We start from the raw sequence: 20,198 nt of genomic DNA, 5'->3' as shown, positions 1-20,198 counted from the left end.
AAGGCTGAAGCTCCCACAAAAATAAAACACATCTATTTTAAGAGTCTGCAAGGCTGATTCACCCATTGGGACATGATCGTAGACTTGCAGTGTTACAGAGTCAGAGCCAAAGTTATCTTGGGCTGTCTTTATTTCTCTTCAGAGTATTTGGTGCTTACATTGAGCATTTAACCTAATGCCATTGATTTCTGCAAACTCCAAAGTAAAGAATGTTATCACAGTCTCTGAAACCCACTATAGCCCTGTCTACTTTGCTGTAGTCCATCTGCCTCTCCATTCCTATCACTGTATTTGGAAACAGTGTTGACATATAACCTGTTATTCTGTAACTGTAAAATGTTATGCTTAAGCACAGCGAGGAATGCACAGTAACCGGTAGTGAATTAGGGCAGCCATATCAGTGGACAGATATGTGACAGTCACTCTGCAACATGATGATTCAGTATTTCTGGGCGACAGTTACTCAGAAAAAATACTCTCTAACCTGTAGTGAGAGCTGCGTTTGGGCCTGATAGTTGTTGTTCCACACAGTGGGATGGTTCCTGCACAGAAAGGCATGCAAATTAAAATGTGAATGATTTCTGGGCCTTTCCACTTAACATTTTATACAGAGAGGAGGGTTATTACATGTCTTTGCTTATACCATTGTCTGTTCTGTACTTTGCTTTAGCAGGTAAGGGGATGTAGTGCTAGAAAGGATCTCTGAGGACGTTATAGGAAGTAGGTTCTTATTTGCCATATGGCATGAACAAAGAGACTTTATATTGGTGTTTGCACCAGACCTCTCTGCTCTGAGTGGAGTAATGTGCAAGGGCATTGTGTCGAATCTGTCAAACCTTAAACATGAGAGGAGAAACTGAAGATGTCTTCTGTCCTCTCTTTCAGGTAGGACATTGCCTTTGGAGGATTTTCCTCCATTTTTTAGACAGTTCTGATTACTGAGAGTATAGCATGTGAGGAGAAAGGATGAGTCTATGCTAAAAGACCAAAAGGACAGACACTTCTTACATTTGGCGGTTTTTAGAGTGTCCTTAGCGTTGGGTAGGAAACCTACATCCCCACACACTCACTCAGTTGAAAGCTTGCAGGGAGGGAATATAAGCTAGCAGGTGGCACTTTATATGATTCTGTCGCTGCTAACTGTGTCTCTGCTAACCGGTGGACACAGTCTACAAATGACTGTGGTTTATGGGAGACAAGGAAAGCCATTCTTTTTGTGAGTGCTACTGCTTGCTCTCCTTAGGAATCCCCCGCCCTGTAAGATATCAGTAGGATGGAGATGCTGCTCTGGTCGGGGGCGGCAGGACAGTCAGTCTTTTGCGGGGGACTTTGGGGGTTAGCAGAGATTTGGGACTCATTCATTTGCTTATCAGGCTTTTCTCTGTGTGCAGAGAAGTGGACTTCTTATTTGTTTACATTATGTAACATTCTTAAGTTATTTCCTCCCTGTTTCTACTGCCTCTGTTCTACTGAAAATGGTTACAAAAATTGAATGTTTGCTGTGTCTGATTATATACACTTTTTTTTTTTAATCTACTGAGACTTAAGAAAAATAGCTCATTAGAGTCTACCGTAATTCAAACCCAGAAATGGTATTTAGGATCAAAGCAATATTGAAGGATTGATAAAACCAGCTATCCCTTTCTTAGGCTTAATTCCTGCAGAACAGCCTTTTCAGAATGCACCCTAGCCTAGAACATTCCATCTTCATGGGATTTCTGGGTTTATTTCTGAGTGTGTTGGGTGGTATTGGATTAAAAAATTGAGAGAGATGAAGGAAGGGGTAAAGGGTTGAAGGGATAAAGGGAGAGTAGTTTCCTTTAACGGCATCAACTGTTTCTGTGCACCCTTTCCTGTGGCATGTATGAGTAACAGACCCTGGGAACCCTGTGAGAGCTGTGGTGGTTCATCAGAGTTCTGTTTACTCCAGGCAAGTAGAGCCTTAGGAAACAAAGAGTGAATGGAGGGCCATCACAGAGAATGACCTGGGCTTGGGGTCTTCAAAGTCTGATTTCTCTTGCTTTTATTTCATGTGTGGATGCTCATGTAGCATTGGTCCTAGTATGTCTTGCTTCTTTGATTCAGCATAACATTTTCTTTTCTTTTTTAAGATTTTTTATTTATTACATGTAAGTACACTGTAGCTATCTTCAGACACACTCCAGAAGAGGGTGTCAGATCTCATTACAGATGGTTGTGAGCCACCATGTGGTTGCTGGGATTTGAACTCAGGACCTTTGGAAGAACAGTCAGTGCTCTTAACCACTGAGCCATCTCTCCAGCCCCTCAGCATAACATTTTCAAGGTTTGTCCTATGACAGCTTCTCAAAAGAACTCAGACGCCTTATTATAACTGTGCAGTTTCTTTATGTCATGTAATCTGTTCACTTGTTTGATGATTTTGGTTGTTATCAACAATGCAGCTACAATGCTTGTTAGGTTAAGACTGTATGGATATAATGCTTTCATTTCTCTTTAGTATATTTCTAGGATAAAAAGGCTGGGTTACATGTTAATTAAGCACACGTAACTAAGGAATTGCCAGGTTGTCTCCCAGAGCAACTATACCATTTATACATTGTTTTTTTTAGAAAACCGAGATAGACTTTTGCCCATTAGTTTTGAGATCTTCACGTCATTTAAAAAATGTCCCATTTAAAAGCATTTTTATTTTATTGTAAAGGATATTCACAGGAGAAAAACATAAACACAGAGCTTGGTGAATATTTAGAACGCATACATCTTCATAACCACTGCTTTGGTCAAGAAATAAAACATAGATTCTCCCTAGAGTGTCCTTGCTTGGTCACAATCCACTTTTTTCTCCTTAGAATTAACCAGCATTTTGACATCTGTGCCATGTTGTCTTTCTGGCTCTACCAGCTGTGTTTAGGTGTAGTTTGGTTTTGTGTCTGTTATTGATTTCATTTTGTCTGGTTTTGAATTTTGTAAATGTGTATCTTTTTTGTTTTGCCCCTTTCTGTCTTTAATGTTTGTTAGGCTCGTCCTTTCTGGTTCATTCTTTCTCATTGCTCTGTCCTTTGATGTGAATACATTATGCTTTGTATTTTCATTATTTCCTCGGAATACATCTGGGTTGTTTCCACTTTTTATGTGGAATTTCAAAAATGTAAAAATTGCTGTATATCAAGACACTTGTATGATAAAATTCTCTCACAAGTTGCTTGTTACAAAACTATTTTGAGTTTCTCCATTGGAAGCTTCAGTTTTTCTCAGTCATGTGAGTGCTATGTAGATTAAAATGACGGGATTATGAGTTAAGTTGGGCGATATGGTGGTGGTTGTTGTTTTTTGTTTTTGGCAACTTCTTGATGTTTTCTTTTTTGAGACTGGGTGTCTACACAACCCTGGCTGTCCTGGACCAGTCTGGCTTTGAACTCACAGGGATCCACCTGCTTTTCCCCTCCTGAGTACAGGGACTAAAGGTGTGTTCCACCACCACCCCACCCAGCTCTATTGTCTCATACTTAATCTGTAATCAGAACACAGTCTGTTGACCTTCTAAAACTGTTACTATCTTTATCATTAAGGTTATAAAGGCAATAGCTAGAATTTGGATCAATTTAGAATGGCATCTGGACCGGTTTTTTAAGTTCTTTGAGCTTTTTGGTTTTTTTGTTTGTTTGTTTGTTTTTAAAGGCAGGAGGGTGGAACTGGGTATCTAACCCAGCCTGGCCTTTGTACTTGTGGCAGTTAGTCCTGCCTTAGCCTGTGGAATGGTAAGATTACAGGAATAGTCCACTTGTACAGTTGCCTTCCTGGTCTTCTAGGTATCTTTAAAAGGAATCGTGTCATAACTGAAGATTTTCATTTTTATTATTTTTAACAGATTTGACATTATTGTAGAAAGAATGCATAAATGGGAGATACATTTTGGAAACTATAGTTTTTTAGCCCCAGAAGAATGCCTTTTATCAAGTAAATTTCTCTTTGTCCTTCTAGCTTTAAGAAAGGGTCAGGTAGAAAACAAAATCTCTAAGGTAACCACCTTAAGTAAGTTACTGTTACCTAATACATCGTCTTACACATTTTAATTATGCCACTTGCTTATTTGGAATATTTGACTTTTGGGTTTTATGATGCCAACCTGAGGTTGCATTTTTGCTGGTGCACAAGTTGAGGCAGTCAGGATGCAGTCTTGCAGTCCTTTTGTGAACGAAGCAATTCTGTAGGAAACACTCCATTATTCTGCACTGTGCTTCAAGTGTCTTTGAGAATTCTCTGTCTTTGACAACCCATGGTACAGGTGTCATGTAAAGTAGTAGAGCCTCCCCAGCTTCCATGTTAATTCTTTTTAGCCTTCCGAGTCACCTCCCAGTCACTGCTGTCTTTTCCCTCATAATTTTCTTGTGCATGTCTCTTCGTTTTTGGCTTACTCGCCGTTCCATTGCAGTGTCTTAGGCAGGTATCTGAGAATCTGTGGTTTTTGTCAGCAGAGTCTGGATCTCCCTGGCCTTCAGCCCTTGAGATGTGGTACAGAACTACCTACCCTGCCTTTATTCCTTGTTCTTTTGCCCATGGGTGTCATATCTGAGATTGTTAGAGGTACCCTCTAGGAAAGGACACAGCTCTGCCTTCTTCTGCCTGGCTAACTTCTACACCCTCAACTCTAGTGCAGGTGACATTGTCTCTGAGAAGCCTTTATCAGTGTGTCCATGTCTGTAGTCCCTTTGCATGGTTTTCCCCTGTGTCAGTGGGCTGCTTTCTTCTACTCACCGTTGTTCATGCATTTGACTGCTTAAGGCCTGTATTCAAGGCTGACTGCTACCTTTTATATAGTGTCTAAAGGGATAGGTACTTAGCAAGTACTGCCTGGAATAATCCAGAAATTAATTAGGGAGAGACTTTTATTTTTGAATACAGGATCTGTCTGTGAAGTACTATTGTTTGTCCTGAAACTCACTGTAGAGCATGCTGGCTTGAGCTTGCTCTGTGGCAGAACTTTAAGCCACACCCAGCCTTAAAGTTACTTTGGATTTCATTTCACACCCTCTATTGTTCCTTGTAAAGGTTGATATTCTCCTAGTTGGTCACCTATCTTTTACTTTTCATGATATGGAGACTGCATTATCCTTGCTGAGAGCCAGGTTATTTATAAAATAACCAAGAAAAGCCAGATCTCCTCTATGTCTGTAACTTAGGATGACTTTGAACTTCCCACCCTTTTGACACTACTTCCTAAGTGCTGATGTTACAGTATACATAGCTTCTGTGGCTTAAGAGCTCAATCCCAGAACTTCATGCTTGCTAGGTAGGCAGTAGGCCAACTGAGCAACATCCTAGCCCCAACTTTCATATTTTAGGTCATAATACTTGATTTCAGAAGCTAGATTCCAAAATACGCGGAAGTTTGTATAGACTAAGGCTTTTTTCCCTCTGGTTGTTCATCCTTGTTAGTAACGAATCTCTGTAGTTGATGATTGTTGTTCTCTTTACTGTCAGTGAAGCTCGCTGTACCGAATGCAAGGGAATCCCTTTTCCTTCTCCCGAGCACCAGGAGGTGGCATGAGGCGATGGAAACAGTGTTCTAAATAGTTTCTAATCTGCGCTTGGTTTCTGTTACTGGCCCTTCATAGCTGTCAGGAAATCTAAGGGGTTCCTCTCCTGCTGTGCAGATCATTCCTTGCTGGGGAACCTTTCATGGCACAGTTGGGGCTCTTAAAAGTGTCAGAAGTGTAAGGCAGTATATACTGCAGCAAGCATAGATTTTTGTTGTTGCTGTTTATGGCACAAAATAGAAAGGTAGAGGTAAAGGGAGAAGGGCTGCTGAGCCAGGTTGGCCTTCAGTGAGGTAACAGTACCATCTCTTCTGGTCATCTGGACTTTCTCAGTTTTCATTTGCTGTCCTCCCCCCAGCCCCCCAACCCAGATTCTTTTATTGGTAAGTTTCAGAACAACAAAAAGAACAAAGTAGATTGAATCACAGACAAGAAATAGCATACATCCAGCTTGATTGAAGCCTAGATAGATGCACATGGAGTAGGGGTGTAATCAGCAGCCATGGAGTAGGAGCAGTGTGTGAACACCTACATGCTTGGAAGGACTTTGCAGGAATACTGCTCCAAGTTCTCTGTGAACTCCGCTTGTTAGCACGTTGCCAAGGCCTTGGGAAAGAACGATAGTACTCTATGGCTGAAGAGATCTTCCTCATCCATGTTTATCCTGCATTTTGATTTTACCTTTGTGCATAAAGTTGCAACTGTTGCTGGACTCTAGTGGCAACAGATGTGATTCTTAGGCACATCCCTTGCTTCACCAGATTCTCTGCCTCACCTTACTGCTCCCTCCTGGGCAGTTGCTTATATGACACACTGTTTAGAACACAGAGTGTCCACTCTATTTCAAACAGATCAGAGGAATGCTGTGATATGACTGCTAACAAAAACGTTGTGCTCAGTCATATCTTGTGAAGATCTTCCTGACATCTAGATTCTGCATGAAAGAGCTTGGGAAAATGTATTTCAGGACAGAGTATGACTTACATACCCTTCTGAAAAAGGAGATAAATATTTCTTGTTAATTTAATTTAAAAACTTAAAACATTTTATAATTGAACAAATTTTGAATTTGCTTAGCATCTGCAGTCTGCTGATTTATAACGCTGTCAAGTGCGGGGTTGCTTTCATGCTATGCACGTTCCTCAGTGTGTGTTTGGTTCAAAGGAATTCTTTTCTTATCTGTGTCCTCCAATCTGGAAATTTTAGCACTGATCATAATTCTGAGTCTGGAAAAAATTGAAAGCGTTACAAATTTCCCTGATTTTTTTCTTCCATCAGGAATACTGTAGCCGTTTTTATTAAGGACTGCTGCCTTACAAAAACATGTAGCTAAGAATGTAGAAGTGCATCACTTTATTAGGAAGAATAGGAAAAGCTACAAGGTAATCTAAAAGTTCCTCCTGGAAACATTGCTCTAAAATTGTGTTTCTCCTAGATCTATTTCAGAGGGGCCCAGCAGCCTGCTCATAGAAGTACTGTAGAGTGTAGTGTGGATGTTTGACTCTGTTCCACCTAGTTTGAATCGGAGTTTTGGGGAAAAGGCCCACGTCTGTGGAAGTTTTCATCTGGTGAGAACTTGATCCTACCTTGTTTGCCTTGTTTCATCTTGGTCCTCAGGTGGTTGCACTGGAACAGCTTCACTTCGGGCTTAAAATACATGACAGGGATGGCAAGATGAGTGAGCTGGTAAAAGATGCTTGCCATGTAAACCTGGAGTCCATGTAAAGAGCCACATACATGAAGTTTTGTTCTCATTTTCACATGAGTGCTGGGGTGTGTCAGCCCTGTCCCCCACACTCACACATATGCACCTACAAAAATAAACTAAAAATAAAACCGAGTTTTATTTTTAAATAAAGAGACCTCCCTCCCCTTTGGTTACTAGTCAAATGAAGGGCTTTGGATTTGTGCAGATCCTTTGTAGAAGCTGAAATTGTTCATGTATACTAGGTAGCTCTTTATCTTTTTCTTCTGAAAATAGTGGGGGCAGTAACTGTTTACCAGTCTTGGATCTGTTTAGAGGATCGGTATAAATACGTGGCAAGTGCCTGATACCTTTATTGTCTTATCTCTAAATAAACAATAAATGTAAGGTATTGTTGATCATTTTGTGTCTTTAAAAAGCATATAATTGGGGAATTGAACATCTCCAACTTGCCTTGGTTTTAGAAATCACTATGTGATGATGTGACATTTAGAATTTATTGAATGTCATCTTCATGATGAACAGAGATGGTGTTTTCACTTTGCCAGCTTGTAATATTTCTAATATAGTCTTTTCTGTGAATATCGATATTGTCCTTTTATAGTAATTATAGTTTAAATAAAATTATTTAATGTCAATCACCCCATGTACACATAGTAACTTAGAGAAAGTGAGATTGGGAAGTTGTGGACTAAATTGTGTCTTCCTTAGTACCCACCCTCCACAGTGTTGAGCTGCAGTTGTGTGTCGCAATGGACCTTTGGAAGGTCATCGGCTAGAGGAGAGTGTGAGGGGCACTAAGTCATACCTATTTCTAAGAGGAAGCATCAGTAAGGATTCTGAGCATGATAAGAAGGCCACCCTCTGAAAGCCAGAAGAGTCCTGCTTGAGACCTTCCTGCTTTAATCTTGATCTTTCCAGGATCTAGTCCTGTGAGAAAATAAACAACTGTCGTTTAAGCTGCCCGCCCGATCCTTGGTATTTTGTTATGATAGCCCAAGAAGATTAAGGAGCAAGTGAAGTTCACAATTGGAGTTCATAGATCAGTCAGCTATACTATACAATGGGATTAAGTTTGTCATGAGACATTACAGTAAAGAAAAGCTATTCTGCTCAGTGTGTGGGATGTGGCTTTATTTAGCACCATTCCTGATAGCACAGATGTTTGTTGAAGGTTTTGTTTTATGAAGCCATCTGTAAAATGTTATTCTAGGTGGTAGATACTCTAGATGTTTTGATCTTTAACTTTTGTGTAACTGAGTTTTCTCTGGACCTGCACTGAGTCCTAGGCGTAATTTAGTGTTAGATGATTATCTTCTAAGCAGAGTTCTTAGAGGAAAAACTTCATGGGTCACAACCATACAAGCCAGCCTTGCACTTTGTTCTCTTGATTAGGGTTCTGCATAGACAGGAAAGGAGTATTACTCTAGATACCCTTAGTAAACTAATTTTAGTTTTGTGTGAAAAGTACATGTTTTTGGTACAGAGCAGAGCAAACTAATTTTTAGTCATGTTTTGAATCTTTCATCTGGCGTTGAGAAGTGTCTGTATGTGCATGGCTGTGGATGTGTAATGCCCAGAAGAAGCGATTATGTCTTTTTAGTCTTTCTGCACTTTAGTTCTTGAGCTGCCTAGTGAGCTCCAGGGCTCTGCCTGTCTTCCCAGCACTGGGATTGCACACTTGTACCACAGTGTCCTGCTTTTGATGTGGTTGGTTGAGACCAAAATTCAGGTCCTATAACTGACAGCAAGTCTATACTGACAGCAAGTCAGGTATAGACTCCGCCACTTCTCCACTCTCCTTAAATGACGATTTCGGTCTCAGCCTTGAGCTGCTTGACAATCTTCACTGCTCCATTGAAGGACTCAAGGAAACAGTTCTCTCAGATTGCCACTGTTTTCTTTGAAGCGGCCTTCAACTGATATTAATTGGACTTTTGCAGAAAGTGTAGCGTGGCTGTATCCTCCCTGGATGGGCTGTTCTCCAGTGCGTGGGCCTTAACTTTTATGCCTTTTTTTTTTAATGCTTACTTTTTTTTTTTTTTTAAATCTGAACGTAGCCTTTGACATTCTGAATTTCTCACTTCAGAATCACCTGCTGAAGATCCACAGGGATATCTGCTTTATCTCTTGTTCTGTTTTGCATCTCTCTTTCTCTTCTTTCCTTTCCTTATCTGTTTCTTTAAACTTTACTATCGTAGAGTATTGTAGGAGGTAGCAATACAGTACATTTACTTAGAGCATGGACTGTAGTTGAACTTGGAGTCCTTGCTGAAGTTTTATTTTTAGATAACTTTTGAATGATACAATTAAAATAATTTCAGAGAATTTTGAGAAAAAAATACTATCTTACCTTAGATTGTTTTATTTTGTTGAACGTGTATATGTGTTTTGTCAGTATGTATGTCTCTTCCACGTGCCTAGTGTACACCTGCTTGTGTTCATGGAGGCTAGAAAAGAGTGTGGAGTCCCCTAGGATCACACCTGGGTGTTCTGGAAGAGCAGGCACTGCTGTTGCTGAGCCAGGTCTGCAGAGCATGTCTTATAGTTTATTGACATTATTGTCATTAGCCATTAATTAATTTGTGGGTGGGGGATAGAGGCATGTACTGCCACACTACACTGCCTGTTTTTTTATGCTTCCACACCAGACTTTTTACTTCATTGCTGGAAGTCTGACCTCATGTTTGTACAGCAGGCCCTTTATGAACAAAGACATCCTCTCAGCTACTGGGTTTTTGTTTGCTTTTGTTATAAACACTTATTGTTTTTATACAGGGTTAAGATCAAGGCTCTTGCTCTAGTAGAGTACTGTACTCTTCTGTCCATACAGGAAAAATAATTTCATAACAATACAGTGTAAAGATCAAAAAATTGTGGGAGCCCAGCCCTAGTGACTGCATTTTCACCACAGCTCTTGCATCTGTGGCTCAGGAAACGTACTGGAAGAGGGGACTGAAAGGTTGTAAGAGCCAGAGTGCCAGGAAACCTGCTGTGAACCAGTATCCTAAAAAGAGCTGCATCAGAAGATTAGAGTAGCAGTATCAGTGGGCCTGTTAGTGTGGAAGGGTGACTATCAGCAACTAACTGCCAGAAGGAGGCCTAGACTCTTCCAGAGATCAGCACCTTTATTGGTTGTAGAGTGTAGAGTGGTCAGCCTTGAAGCCTTATGCGCATAAACAATAAAAACAGTCTCATTGGAGTGTATGTCTGTGTGTTGTTTATCGTTGTACGACATACACATACATACCTAGATGTGTGTATGTAACAAATACAGTCAAAGAAACAGCTTGTAAATGGGGAAGCATAGGAGGAGTTCGAGGAGTAGCTGGGAGGGCCTTGGAAGTAGGAAAAGGTCAAAGAGAGCCCTGGTATTGTCGTTGTGCAGCAGCATGTCCAAATCATTGTTAATTTTTTGATGACCATGACATGGTTTTCATTCCCTCAGGTTTTGAGTTATAACTTGCTCCGTATCCCTATCAAAGGAATCAGTCACTGGATGTAAACATTATAGTGCATTGAAAATAGCCGAGTCTTGGGAGTTTGGGAACTCTAGCCTTGAGTTGCAGATGTCGGGTACTTATAAGTAATAAATAATATTGAATCTTGAGTCAATCGAAAAAATGCATACCTGACTTACATAGGAAATTTGAAAAATAATCTGATTAAGTGACTGAAACGCAGGCACATAGTATTAGTGCCAGCATCTTTCCTTTGAACCCCATGCCCTCAGTATGTGGGAGTTGTGTTTAACTGTGCGTGTATAGTTTACCATGCAACACGACTTTAGTTAGGTAAGTGCCAAACCCTGGACTTCAGGAGAGAATGTAGAGAGAACCCGCAGCTCTAGAACCTATGTCCTCTTTGATTAAACTACCCTTTACTGCCATTGAGTGTTCCCCCACCCTTCCCACGGTTCTAGATGAGAATTATGCTATTTTAGTTTAACTTCTGTAGTGGATAACGTTTGCTAGTAGGTGGTGCTGATTTGAATAAGTCCGATGGCTCAGAATTCTGGACTTCAGCATACCTGAAACCTTAGTCTTTCACAGTGCACTTTTCTGAAGAACACAGGTAAAAATGGTTTTATGATGCCCGTTAGTGTATAGTGCTTATTGATATTTGTGACAGTTTGACAACTTTATATAATTTTAGGTTGCATTTAGAAAATTCCCTTCTTGTCTTGATAGTCTTAATTACTCTGAATAAGTTTGTAAATGTTATTGTTATTGGGCACCAGAAGACAGCTACTCTAGAATTCTTCGGATTCCTTTTAGCGAGGTCTTGATAAAGAATCCATTGCTCCTGGTGACCATCTACCTAGTGTTGAGGACATAGTAGTTCCAAAGCATGTGGTACACAGGTTGAGAAGTGGGATTTTTTCCCAGAGAGAAGGAACCTTGCAAGCAAAGACACAAAAGATGAGCAGCTCATGGCTAGCCTTTCTGCTGCCTGTGTATATGTTAGCACTGCCATGTTTGTTCAGGCTTGTAGTCTACTGACCCCCTGTGCTTTATTTGGAGATGTGGTTAGAAAGACTTCGTCTACTTAGACACTTCATTGTCTTTATCTTTACCTTCTTATTCTGTTGTTGTGTTCATAGTCCAGTGAGCACTCCAGTGCCTAAATCATTGTTCTCTAGATAACTGAGGCTTTCTTTCCTGAGAGAGTGGGCAGTTTGGAAACATGTTGATGCTAACAACTGGAGAACTGTTCAGATCCTACCTCATCCCCATACCCTGACCCAAGAATTATCCAAACAGAATGTCGTCATTGTCCATGTTGTGAAACCTGTCCAAGAGCAGTGTGTGGACTTGCAGCCGCTAAGCATGAGGATGGAGTATGTGGCTGCCATTGAGAAGCACGAACAGAAGTTACAGCCACATGTCTGAAAGAAAGTAGGTTTTGTTGGCTCATGTAGTCATTTGCTTTTCCCCAGAGCTTTGGTCTAGTTGTAAAATGTTAAGTTGTGGCATAGTGCCATCAAAATGTTTGTATGGTTTAAAAGTAAGTTGTGGTGACATTTGACATTTGTAAATCGAGCAGGTTTTCTTACGTGTGCTAAAGAATTATTCCCTAAATAATGAGTCTTCTAGAGATAAGCAATCTCTTCTGCCAAAACAACATTCAGAGCAGGACTTAAGCGCACACACACACACACCGTGTTATGGCGGAGAGCAGTTGCAATTGGTTACAAAGACAATGGAGATTATATTTTGAGAAAAAGGCAGAGTAACCTTTAGAAAGTAGTGATTGAATAATATTGCCTAATATGCAAAAAGCATTTACTCATAAATATATTCACACACAAGCCCGCAGCCAGGCTGAACATGCGTTATCTCTGTGCAGAGTAGTGCTAGATCTCTTGGGTTTATTAGGAAAAATACGTGATTTCATTGTTAATGTGAGCCGGGATGTGTGTCTCTTTACTGTTGTCCCATCGTGGTGTAAAAGCATCAAGACAAATCATGTTTTCATTGTATAAATAGAATGTAGATGGTTTTAAAACTGTGTTTTAGGGAGAGCCCAATCTTTTGGCCATTTTCTCTGTCTTTAACTGTATTTAACGGCAGTGTTGCAGCGTAAGCCTCTTGTTTACTTAGAGCGCAGCTGTTTTCTGACATTGCAGTAACTTTGCCAGGGCTGATGCCAAGCTGTTGACTTCTAAGCCTCAGTTCCTGGTTGCTCCTGACAATAGTTTGTTCGCTGGAGAACTGTGTCCAGCAGGCCTTTGAGGGAACCTTCATTGCTGGCCACCATCCCCTGTGTGTGCTTGTTCCCCTTGTTCAGCTGTGTCTTGGCTACTTGGTTTCTCAGCACCTACCTGGACTCCACATTCAAGCTCAAAGGAATAAATGTATGGGGTCATATTTTCATTTTCTTTTTTTTTTCCTTTTAATTCTTATATATAAGAAGGATGAATAGGACCCCCTCAGTGGCTAAGCAATGTAGACCTTTGGTACAAAAGAGATAGCTGTCCCTTTAAGAAGATGCTACTTTGAGAATGCATATCCTGTAGTTTAAGTCCTTATTCCTGCTCTGCTTGCTTCGAATCTGGCTTATTTTCTGAATGTGATTGTGATAAACTTCCCAATATATAACTGTGGGGAGAAAGAGCCCTGCTAATGGTTAATTATGCTTAGTTCTGTGTGTTTGTGGGTTTTAGTTATTCCCTTTATCGTAACAGGAGTGAATTCCTCTCTGAACATCACCCAGGAACACTGAGCAGAGAGCTCCCTGGTCTGTTTGTAGCCTCCGGTGTATTCCTGCAGTTATTTCCTTGCCTCTCAGTAGCACTTGCTTCCCAACACTGTATATTGCTGTAACCAAAGTGGCCTTCTATAGAAAAGCACCTTTATGAGCTTCAGCTTCTATAGAGACAAGTCTCACTAATGACTTAGAAGTCTGTGTAAAAATGCTACAGGTCAAGATGAGTGGGTTCCTTGAGAATGCTGTTTGGCTGCCAGATTGTAATGTCTACATACATCTACATGTGCCTCCATGCAGCAGAATAAGAAACTCTTTTACATTTCTCCTAGAAGCAGCACTCTCAAACTCTGCCTGCATGTTTCTCACACGTGGGTGGACCCCAGCCTCTGCATTCTGGGCCCTCACAACAAACAGCCCTAGTATCCCCAGCTCTGGTCTTAGCACTTGCCAGGAGGTGTGGGGTTTCTTTCCTGTCTGCCACAGGAAACCCTCATCTGGATCATGGGGTAGCTGAGAGAAGCCTCCATTCAGCTTGTGTTTCCTTCTCAGTTAGAGGAAAGGAAGAATTGTCCTGGTGAGTCTCCTGCTGACAGCTGAACCTTTTCTCTGAACCTTTTTGGCCTGTCTTTCATGTCTTCCATAAAGGCATCTCTTTGGTGCTCTGTGCTGATCTGTGCTACTCTATAGATGTCCAACTGGAACGCTTACTGCCTTACCCCTAGGCTCCATCCTGCCTCATGCCCCACAGGGATCAGCCTTGTTCTTAAAACCTGTGAACCTCTTTTGGATCTTAAGCTTCTCTTTGAGAATTTGGTGAGAGCTTTAAGTCCTCTTTTATGGACATCATATGCATGTGGTTTTACCTGCCCTGGGTTGGGTACTGCCTCTTAAACCATATCTAAACAGGAAATGAAACATGATGTTGCTGGGCAGTAGTGGCGCACGCCTTTAGTCCTAGCACTTGGGAGGCAGAGGCAGGCAGATTTCTGAGTTTGAGACCAGCCTGCTCTACAGAGTGAGTTCCAGGACAGCCAGGGCTATACAGAGAAACCCTGTCTCAAAAAACAAAAACAAAAACAAAAAAACCAACAACAACAACAAATAAAATAAAGAAAAGAAAAAAGAACCATGATGTTAATTAAGTAAGCCATGCATTCTTACCATCAGAGCTATTGTAAGTTGCCCTGAAAGATTTCTGGTGGCCATTTCTCAGCATGGAGCTCTGTGATCTCTATCCCATTAAATCTTTGGAAGAAAGAAGCAGGGTGTGCATGGGAGGAGGTGGCAGGTGAGTAGTGGGGCATGTGATTATGAAGATATAAACACCTTTCTTATGTAAGGAACCCCGAGGAGATGATCTTCTCTCTTCCTAGTTTGACAACAGCACTGCTACTTTGCACGTTTCCCAGCGTCTTTCTCTTCATACTGCAGCTGAGGAAACTCATTGTAGTAAGTAGTCATTTTCTTCATACTAGTGGGGTTTGCTTGTTTCCTTCCAAGTCAGGGCTCTGTGTAGCCCTGGCTGTCATGGAACCTGCTCAGTCTGTCCTTGAACTCAGAGATCTGCCTGCCTCTTCCTCCTGAGTGCTGGGATTAAAGGACTGTGCCACCACTGCCTGGCCAAATCTAGTGTTTTTAATACTGACTTTAAAATACAAATGTTAATATTTAAGGGAAAACTGAACCTAACTACGACAGTTAGGGTTGTAGGAATGGACCATGGCTCTTCAGCAAAACACAGTGCATTTGCTTTCAGTCACCTTATGGGCAGGGGCTCATTTCCTCTATTTTAAAGTCTTAAAATGGAATCAGGAGATAGAAACCTGTATAGTACAATGTAATTATATTGTTACATGCACAGCAATAATAGAACATTCAAGGTTACCTAGTCCTGAAATCTAATTTCTGTAGCTTGTCTCTCTTTTTATTGAATCTGTTCTTTATTGTACAGAATATAATTAGCTTATAATCTTGGTACCTACAAGTATTTTTCCTTTTGTAATCTTTCTCATGGTAGATTGTATTTTGGCCACATTCATATTTATACTTGTAAGTTTAGTTTCATGAGATGAATGTTAATGAAGTCATACTCTGTCTCTTCTGGTCAGGTACAGTCTCCTTTGTCTTTCATTTTCTGTAATCTCAAAGTAGAAATGATATGTCAGGACTTTATTCAATGTCTGAGCATCAAATTAAACAAACCCAATTTTCCACAACATTTGATTTTGAGCCAAGGTAAGTGCTGTTTCCTTGAGATTCTAGGTATTCTAGCACTGGGTGATGGGAACAAGCTCTTTATTTCTTCATGAGGTGATGTGTCATATCAGACTTGGAATTAATTATCCTATTTAACCCTCTCTAATACTCCAGGAAGGAGAGTGCCCCCTCTCTGTTACTAGTGCTAACAAAATAATCAGATAGAAATGATAGTAAACAATTAAAAAGGCAAACCTCTTTGATCTTTCTCCGTGGCAGAGACCGTAGCATTGCTGTTTCAGGCATTTCTTTATGGTGTTTCCTTTTAGGCTGCAGGCATAACCGGTGGTTTCCATACTGGTGTTTGTATCGTAACAGATTCCTAGTCTACTACGTTGGTTCACTTTGTGCCTCGGGAATGAACGTTTCCCATGCCATTAATTTCCCTGTCAGTGTTTCAATGATTTTAGCTGTGTTAAAATGACTTCTCATCCAAATGCATTTGACTGTAAGCTGAGTAGGAGTGGTAGGCTGATGGCTCAATGTCCATGCACCGAAGAAGAACCTGGGAGCAGATTGCAGGCTGGGAGTGATGGCCGCTGTAGACTACCTGTTTCTGCCTGTTTCTGGCAGAGTCGGTTCAGCAGAGGGCCAGTTTGCATTGGGAGGTTTGTCTTCTGAAAGTGCTGTCAGTACCAGGCTTTTGGAAGTTGAAATCATTTTCTAGTTGGTGAAGTTAAGCTATTAAAAGACAAATTGTGTGCTATCTATCGTCAGTTCCTGAGTGAGGAAGACACTTTCCAGCAGATACCACCATGGCTTTCAGGCCCCCAGTTCAGACCGTGCTTCCAACTAAGGTCAGTGATTCTATGAGTCACTTGTCACCAACCTTCTATAACCCGCAAGCAGTCCTAGGTCATCATTAGCTTTCTTTTGAATATTTAGTATGTTCGGCATTGGTGTGTCTCACTCTGGCTTTTTGAATTGGAGACTGAAGTTGATGCACAGATCCATATAGGATAAACTTTGATTCAGTTTGACAGTTGTTCCTTCTCATATATATCCCCACCCTCAGTAACACTATTTTTGTTATTGTTTTGAAAAGTACTCATGACCCCGTTCTCTCCTTGCACATTTAAAAAAATGTTATAGGATTATAGGATTGTTATAGGATTGTCAAGTCAAGATATTATTTATTGTAGAAATAAGAGTCCATTTCTTAAAACTCTACACAATTGTTTTTATTGAAGCTACATGTGGAAACTATATTTAAGGCCAGATACTAAATAAAATCTCGTCTACTTGAGATATTTTGAGGTATTTCTCTCTTATTGGACAATGTAAATGATGACATTTCCCTTCTTGTTTTGATAGCTGGAATGCCAAGAACCAGAAGTTACCCGTGGTCTGATTCATTCTGCTCACTCCTAGTTTCTGTGTTCTCTTCGCTAATGCATACTTTTCCTGACCTGATATGACTGGTTATTTTATATAATTTAGCAAAAGCTACTTCATACCCTTTGTAGATTGGGGTAGGACATAAACACACAGACAGTTTTCTGATAATTGTTGCCTTTTTAGTATATTATCAACACTCCATTCCTTCAGAGTATTTGTAGCATCTCGTTTTATAATCACACTAACCTTGTAGAAGTGCCTCCTAGGTGGCTGTAAATATGAAAGAGATATTTTCTGCCTTACGAAACGGCCTTATGAAGTATTTTGTCCACACCCAGGATTCTCAACTGCTTTGCCTGGCATATACTATGCTGGAGTGGTCAGAAAGTCATTTTGTGACAGTTTTTCATGTAGTGAAGAGTCTGTCTCTGATCCCATGCAGGTAAATTAATTTGAGGTACACAAGCGTCAGATGACACACAGTTAACTTCCCAGTAAATTTCTTAGCTGTATTTTATGACCTGATTAAGAAGACAGGACGAAGATATGCTATTCTCTTACTTTCTTCTGTTTCATGGGCAACTCCTTAAACCATAAAGGTGCTCGCTCCTTATACCAGCACCACCCCCCAAATATTCCATTAATTGTCAACAGCTCTTAATAGTTTTAAAAAAATAAACTAGTGACCACCCTCTTGCCTTACTTCTAGTTTCTTGTCCCCAGCCTGACATTCAAAAAAAAATTATTTTGCCAGAATTCATATTTAGTTGAAGGACTTTATCTAACCACTCAGGACAAAGGCAATATTTCCCCATTTCTTTTAAATAGGACAGTGTAGTTTCTAGGTAAAGAATAACTTATATTGGACACTTTATTGTGAAAAACTGAGCCATTACCAAAATTCGAAGCCGTCCCAGGAGTGGCATTACTAACAGATGTGTTAATTGAAACAAGGGATGAATACATGATACAGACGGGGTGAAGAGAGTATGGAACTTTTGAGAAATCTGTGTATTCCATAATTCTCTCCACCCAAAGTAGACTGTATTTAATTCTTTTTTCAAATGCACATTCTGTTTGCTTAAATCTACATCTGCTACTAGCTTTGAACATTGCCCGGAACGTATGTGCGGCTTGGCAGCGAGTCTCACTATGAAAAAGCAAGTACAGAATAAAGTTTGTCTTGCTAAATCGTCAGAGACTGAGTGCTCCTTGACATCCCATGGTGCTGCAGGGAGAGAGACTTGTGATTGTTCTCTTTAACGCCCTCTTTAAAGCCGCAATGCCTGATCAGATAGGAGAGCTCTGTGCATTACACTTTGACAATATGAAAATGGTTGCTGAAGTCATTAGTTTGTTTCAGGGCCATTGTGTGATTTTGCTTGTTTTTAAGGCCATTTGCATCTTCTGATTGGGTTTTCCCCTTTGCTGTGAAGTGTGTGCTATATCACTATGTCTGCCTCCTTGCTTGATCTGAGCCAGCATTTAATGACAACTCAATCTTGACCAAGTTTCAAATAGTAACATAAAATGTAATGTCTTGGGAGTCTGACTTCACATTGACTCTGGCACCTAAAAGCCTCTGGAAGTAGTAGTCTTCCACTTAATGGCTTACTGGTAGTGCTCTGTTACAGTGCTGGAGTACGAGGAGCCACGGGGACTCCTCATTGTAGCTTCTGGGGTTTGTCTGCTGCGCTTTATGAGTCAGATGCCATTACTCCACATCCCCAGCAAGATTCTCTGAAGGGGAGGCGCCCTAGGCAAATTGAAGTCACAACTGTGGTAGATGGTTTTTGTAAAATCAGTTCCCTAACTGTGATTAGCTTGTTGGAGTTATTGTGAGCTGGGTAATGTGCAGGCCATTTGTGGAGTCAGACTAGGAGATGATCAGTATGGACTAGTTCTTTTCTTGTGCCTAGACTTGGGTTGATTTTATATAATTTTGTCAAGACAGTAGGCCTTTCATTTGTAAACTTCCAGTTACTTTGGTCCTGAGTGTAGAGGGAGAGAGCCAGCTCCTTGGCTTCTACAATGCAAAATACATACAATAAACACTTTAGAAAGATGATAAAGAAGAGGTATTTTAGATGAGTAACTGAAGGTGTAAGGAGATGGTTAATAATTCTAGAGTGACAGTTCTATGGTCCATATGGTAGGCTGCCGGAGTAACTCCAGACACAGCAGGTCAGTATAAAATATCATGTTGTTTTCAGGGTTCTTTGATTTAAAAATAAAACAAAAGGAAGCCCTGGGAATGTGGACTTTTGAAGGAGTAGTTCCTGGGCACTCCGCCTCAGGGCATTTGTAGCTGTGAGCACTTGAATTCAACTCTTGCAGAAAAGGTGCCTAAAAAAGTGAAGGTGAGGATAGTGGGGCCAGACCAGGACCGTATGAGCGTGGTTATACGTGGCTCTCTGTTGCCTGCAAAGGCCTGGTGAGTTAAGGCCTTGGTAGAGGTTGAAGGGATTTTTTTCAACTTGAAAGCCCCCTCATATTTAGGCAGCACTTCCCTTGTATCCGAGTGTAGCTTTTATATTAGTAATTTTGAGTTGGCTTGGTGGTAACTACCAGTTTGTCTGCAAAGTTTTTATTTGCTGCTTCTCGGTTGGTTAGGTATGTGCCTTGATCTAAAATGTTAATTACATTTTATTTGCAGTGTGGAGGAGGTAGGGGTGTGTGAGTGTGCATCTGTGGCGATCAGAGAACAACTTGGGTCTCTCCTTCCATACTCTGGGTCCCAGGGATAGAACTCAGATTCCATCAGGTTTGGCAGCAGGTGCCCTTACCTGCTGAGCCAACTCAGAACTGCTGATCCTTACCTTCTGACTGTTTTTTTGAGCTAAGAATACTTTCTTCCCCAAACTGTTGAAATAGAGTTCTAAACCCTTCTGTTGAACACTATTATCAGTTTAAAAGTAGTTCCTCTTCAGAAGGACTTTCTCTTTGCCATGTTTCCCTGGGAAATTTCCAGGAACACGGGGCTAGTAATTCACAAGTGAATACCACTGGATGGCTGCTCCCATAGGGAAACTTTGCACCCAATATGGACATGTGTAACCAGGGTCCAGCTTTGAGAAATTGCCAGCTTGTTGCTTCACTGGTCTGAATTAGCGCAGCAGTGGCGAGATGTAGCTCTCTATTAAGGGCCTTTTTTCTTTTCCTTTTATTTC

At 40.8% G+C, this 20,198-nt stretch overlaps 1 protein-coding gene across 1 annotated transcript in view; it reads left to right on the top strand.

Annotated features, from left to right (window-relative positions):
* Eif3h (eukaryotic translation initiation factor 3 subunit H) overlaps positions 1–20,198 on the top strand; it is an 80,890-nt gene that overhangs the window by 43,286 nt on the left and 17,406 nt on the right. The window lies entirely within an intron of this gene.

The sequence above is a fragment of the Mus caroli genome, chromosome 15 (genome assembly GCF_900094665.2).
Source record: "Mus caroli chromosome 15, CAROLI_EIJ_v1.1, whole genome shotgun sequence".
Classification (NCBI taxonomy): Eukaryota; Metazoa; Chordata; class Mammalia; order Rodentia; family Muridae; genus Mus; species Mus caroli.
This window is presented reverse-complemented; position numbering and strand designations above follow the sequence as displayed.